We start from the raw sequence: 6000 nt of genomic DNA, 5'->3' as shown, positions 1-6000 counted from the left end.
CATATCTTGTCATATAGAACTGTGAAATGTATCTTCTGTATTAGTGCTTTTTTACCAGAAAAAGTCCAAAGTCCTTATAGATAAGGACAATGCATGTTTTGCTTCCATATTCCCAAAAGACAAAGCACAATGCCCACTGCTCAGATCTAAAAACAATTGCGAATCTATGAAACAAAAACTGATGTGATCAAAAGTGGGATCTAGGGAAAGAAACTCTTTTTGTCAGTACCCAGAGTTGAGTTCACCTGACAGTCTAACCAATGTGTCCGTGAGGCTAAACAACATACCAGAAAGTTGAATTATTAGTTTCCAATGATAAGAAGAAATAGATTCAAATATCAGGATTGGCATATTCTGGTGTAGTTCTTTAGCTCAGAGTCAAGTTACATGAGAGCTACATCATGATTGGAAACCATTTTATTTTATTATTGTAAGAAGTCATTTTTAAGGAACCAGAAAAATTGAGCTCTTAAGAATGTAGTATAGTATCTATAAAAGAAATCACAGCAACATAAATTGCCATTTATCACTGATGGAGTAATTTCTCCAGCCTAGGTAACTCTGCATCATTTATCATGTATTTTATGAAGACTAGATCTCTGCGTAACTGGAATTGTTACACCACCCACTAGAGCTTATCAGATCAGTCTCTTCAAACCATAAAAGATAGTTAGAAAATAATACTGAGCAAACATGAATCAATACCATTTGAGGAAGAAATCTACCACTATGTAAGTTTCTGATGGGAAATTTATGATCACAAAATTTGTCACAAATAAAAACAAACAAACCTTATCTAGAGATATCTAGGTTTCAGATAACTAGTTTTAGAAGCAAGTGAAAATGCCTAATATTAGAAACATCAAGAAACATTTGAAAATTATGATGTTTTGACCATCATAGTCTGATGGTATGATGTTATGATATGACCACGAGAAAGCAGATTTACCCAAAAAAGTAATAACTGTCTAGAACTAGTTCTAGTTTATCACTCTTTCCTTCCTAGTTCTTTGCAGCTAAAGCATGCTTCTACAAAGATTTGACATGTAGAGAAAACTCACATTTAGGAGCCAAGTTTTCGCTTAAGCTTTTACACGTGTTAACACATATAGTACTAATGATGACCCTGTGTGCTTTTTGTTACAGATGCAGTCTGGGGAAGTTGAGTGGAGTGAGTTGCTTATTATCAATAAGTCCTAAGGGATAGAGTCAGTAAGTAATTGATATCAGAATTTGGATTACTGTTAGCTTCTCCCAGAACCCCACTCAGCACCACTTAGTGTAGCATACCCTTCAAGGATTTGGGTTTAGCTATGTTTTTGCTGTGGTTTCCAACTTGGCTGCATGTCAAAATCACCTGGTAATTTTGTCAGATTTCTAAATCTAATCTCATTGGCTCACATCCCATAGGTATGGCACAATCCCCCAGCTAAACTTCCAACACATTGGGGTCTGGGGGTTTTTGCTTTTAGCCCAGTACAGTCCTAGGGCCTGTGGGTAGCAGTGTATAGCACAGGAGCCATTCTTCCTATGTGACAACATGATGTGACATGTATGAAGTAGTCTGTTTTGCAGCCCTACTGTATATATTTGTACCACTTCAAAAAACTAATACCTAGATAGCTCAGTCAGTATAGTATTGACCTTTAATATGACATTCCAGGGTTAAGGTCCTAGTTGGGACATACTTACTTTGGGGCTGGACAGAGTACATTGGGTAGGTGCTCACCATGGAAGCAGCCAATCCCTGTCATCCCATATGGTTCCCTCTGCTCTTACAGAAGTAATTCTGGAGCACAGAGCCAGGAGTAATCCCAGAGTTTACTGCCAGGTGTAACTTGCCCCCAAACCCCCACCAACCAAAAGAAATTATAGAGAGAGAAATACTTAATGCTTTGTGTGTTGAGCACATCCTGCCTCATTTATAGGGAGTTCATGAAATGGAGTCTAGGGAAAGCTTATTGATCTTGCCATCAGTGATTCTCGAACCTCACTACTTAACATTGTCAAACTTCAGTTTCTCCATCAGTAAAATTTCAAGTAACCACTTTCTAGAGGTATTGATTTTCAAAAAACTTTAATAAGTGATATTTATTCGAACTGGAGTTAAGGACACAGATTCCACAAACTGCCTGGAATGCTCTCAAATTCTCTGACTGTTATTTACAATCAGAGGAATTACTTCACTGTGTCTTGATATCATCTCCTGTAAAATGGAAACTACCAATACCATTATAAACTCAAAAATTATTAGAAGAACCCAATGAAATAACATATTAAATACTTAATTTAGTTTTTGGCTTCCTATTACTGATGACACTAAATGTTGCCTGATATTATTCCAGGCAATATAATACACATAATATATATAATATAATATAATATACACAGGTTTAATATTCAGCAATACCTTTGTGATAGGTACAATGGGTTTCCCCATTTTACACTTGACAAAATAGAATTACAGTTCTTTTCTCATAGTCAAATCATGGAACTGGATTTGTAATTCAAGCAGGTACCAAAATTTAAGAACATTAGGCAGTTTTACCTCCCAATACAGCCCAAACCATTGTTATGACAGTGATTATAAATTGCCTAGGTTCTCCTTGGTCTGTAGACCTCTAAAAAAGTAAGATTGGTCTCACTGTTTTCTATGATTTTGCAGAATCCTGTTTATTTTTTAAATGAGTCTCAATACTATTTAAAGGTTTTTATAAGTTTAAGTGGGCTGGAGCCATAGCACAGCGGTAGGGTGTTTGCCTTGCATGCAGCCAACATGGCCGACCCGAGTTCCATTCCTCCGCCCCTCTTGGAGAGCCTGACAAGCTACCGAGAGTATCTCACCGGCACAGCAGAGCCTGGCAAGATATCCGTGATGTATTCAATATGACAAACACAGTAACAACAAAGTCTCCAATGAAGACATTACTGGGCCTGCTTGAGCAAATAGATGAACAATGGGAGGACAGTGACGGATATAAGTTTAAGTGTACAGTTTTACATGTAAATATCTTTTATACATTACCTTATGATTATTACTCGAATTCCAGTTCACCTCTATCACTTCATCAGTTACCCTTCTTACCCAACATTTCCATCCTTTCTGCCATTTCTTTTCAAGTAACTACCATTGCATTCTGATTGTCTAAAAGATTTTATCTTCTTTATTTCATTAATTTTGTTTCCATTACTATTACATCTGTATAAAAATCATAGCATCCACCTTCTGCCATGTTTTCTGAAGCAACTTTGATGACTTTTAAAAATTTCTGGAAACCCACAGGAGCAGTCCACTAGTTAGCCATGGACCTGCATGAACTCATTTCCTTGAATCTGACTTCTTTTTAGTCTCCAGTGTAAGCCTAAGTACTTTTCCACAGAGCTCTGTTAAGGTGCAAGTGCTGTAAATTACATTCTGCTACCAAAAACTATAAATACTCTTCTCTCTAGAATATGATCTAAATCCACACAAAAAATTCACTATAATCAGAGACTACAGATGTACATCCACAGGTGTTCTTAGACTCAGAACATGTAATATGCAGAAAAGGACTCCCAAAAGGTGACTAAAAGTAATGTAACCCAACCCACTGTCACAAAAACGTAGCCTAAAGAATTCAGGATGGCATGATAGTCAGCCAGACACTGACTCCCAGCTGGTGTGGTTTTTCTCTCTCTCTCTCTCTCTCTCTCTCTCTCTCTCTCTCTCTCTCTCTCTCTCTTTCTCTCTCTCTCTCTCTCTCTCTCTCTCTCTCTCTCTCTCTCTTTCTCTTTCTCTTTCTCCATTTCCTGAATCACAGGAATAGCTATTTCTCATACTGTTCTTTCAAATCATACTGCCTTTGCTGACTCCATCAAAAACTGGCTCTCCCATTCTCTGCTTTTACCTTCTGTCCTCATTTCAAAGAGATTTCTTGGAAGCATAGTCAGCCTTTCCCGTAAGTGCACATAACAGAACAGTGATTACAGAGTGGGGCACAGTGGAAAGGAAACCCAGACATGTAAAATCTAACACCTTAGGCAATATCATGCCTGATTCCCTTTCCCTTTCTTCTCTATGCTTTCTCCCTGCCTTCAACGTCTCCACAATTTTATTTGAGGGGAAAAATCACAACCAGCACCATAAGTAGGAATCAAATTTCCTGGCCGTAGTCATGCTTTTATACAGAGTTCAGGCCTTCCTCATTATGGAGAAGTCTGTGTTTGCGCATGAACATATATCTCTCTCTTGCTCTCCACTTTAAGTAACTTTCATAATTAAAACTTTTTTGCTTCACTGAAAATTAAATTAACTAAAATATTTCAAAGAATCATCAAGACCTATGGGAATTTCTAACACTTTGGAAGCACTGCCCTCCAATAAAAAACTTATATCAAGTATATATTTTATTTTCTTCTAAGAGCTTTCTTAATTTGATCTATCCAAAAGGCTTTGCAGGTTATATTCAACTATTTTAAAAAAAGAGTAATATGTCTTTGTCTTTTCTTTGATAAATATGAGGAAAGGGAAGAGGCTTGCAAAGAAAATGGAGCCCTCATTGTTGTACAGCAAGACTTTGATCCTTGGTCTCACATGTATAATGTATCGATGGTTTTACACCATACCTAGTGTACAATACTAGTAAGATGGGAATTATTGAATATATATATATATATATATATGTTCAAGATCTTAAGAAAAAATGCAACATTGAATACATTTGGGCTTCCAACTCTCAACCACTGCCATTCTGAGGATGAGAACCTTTAGGTCCCAAAACTTTCCACATGTAACTTTCTGGTCTGGAATGCTCTTCCTTTTCATTGTCTTGGGATGATCATTTGACTCTTCACCAGTTTCTGGATTCCCTTCCACCCAAGCATACGGGCACAGTGTACATCTTATCCACTTGAACTCAGTTGTGTCCAAAGATTTTCAATTTGGACAATGAAATTTAAGTAACAGTCAAGCTTCTTCTTTTGGGCCAAAATTAGAGGATCCATGTTTATTTCTGTCTCACTTTCCCTATTCTTCTTCCCACTTTCCAGTAAAGTCTCCATCAGTGAGAGTTTTTGAGTAAAGATGCATTAAGTAATTTCTAAAATGGCTACTTAAATCATGGTATGTGATGATGAAAGAAATAATTTAAATCTATCTTTAGTAAATCTTAAATCTCCCAAGATATGGGAGCTGTTTGTTACACAGATAAACTAGTACAATCAACTGTTGGATGTCCCTTTACCCATTTCCATTTATTTGACTAATTATCCTTTGAAATTTCACTTCATGGTTACTTCCCAAGAGAAGTATTTCCAGGTCCCCTTATCTCCAGATTTGGTCTGATGCCAACAAACAAGTGCCATAAAATTCTCAGTATGACTTTTAGCATATTATCAAGTACGTTAGTTTACTTACCTACAGTTCCAAACAGACTCTTTCACAAAAGAAGTTATGACTTATCCACAATTTTTACCTCCAATAACCAATATGATACCTGATGTAAGGGGACTACATTATGCACCACTTTAGATTTCTATTTTCATGATAAGTAGCTTAATTCCTTTTCTAACTACTTGTCAAAACTATACTGATACTTCTTAAAGCTTAACTGAAGCTTTAACACACATATATACTTAACGCATAATATGTATGAAGGAATAGATACATTATTTCAGAGCCAAAGGAAATAAGGGACTGATCTTAAAAAAAAAATTTCCAGGCAGGAGAGATAGTTCAACAAGTAAGACTCCTATTTTGTATATGGTCTAATTTGGGTTCAATCCCAGATACTGAACACCACCAGGAGTGATACCTGAGCACTCCCAGGTGTGGCACAAAAATAAAAACAAAGATAATGGATATAATGTGTAACATGGATATCATTTGCAACATGGGAGACAGTCAATGAAAGATAGAAATTATCAACATTATTATGCTCATATTCCTTATCTGTTTACAGATTTTATTCCCATGGCTGCTAGATAAGAGGTAGCTAAGGACACAGACTTTATCTTGTCCTC

This window comes from Sorex fumeus, unplaced genomic scaffold, assembly GCF_029834395.1.
Source record: "Sorex fumeus unplaced genomic scaffold, SorFum_2.1 ptg000002l, whole genome shotgun sequence".
Lineage (NCBI taxonomy): Eukaryota > Metazoa > Chordata > Mammalia > Eulipotyphla > Soricidae > Sorex > Sorex fumeus.
This window is presented reverse-complemented; position numbering follows the sequence as displayed.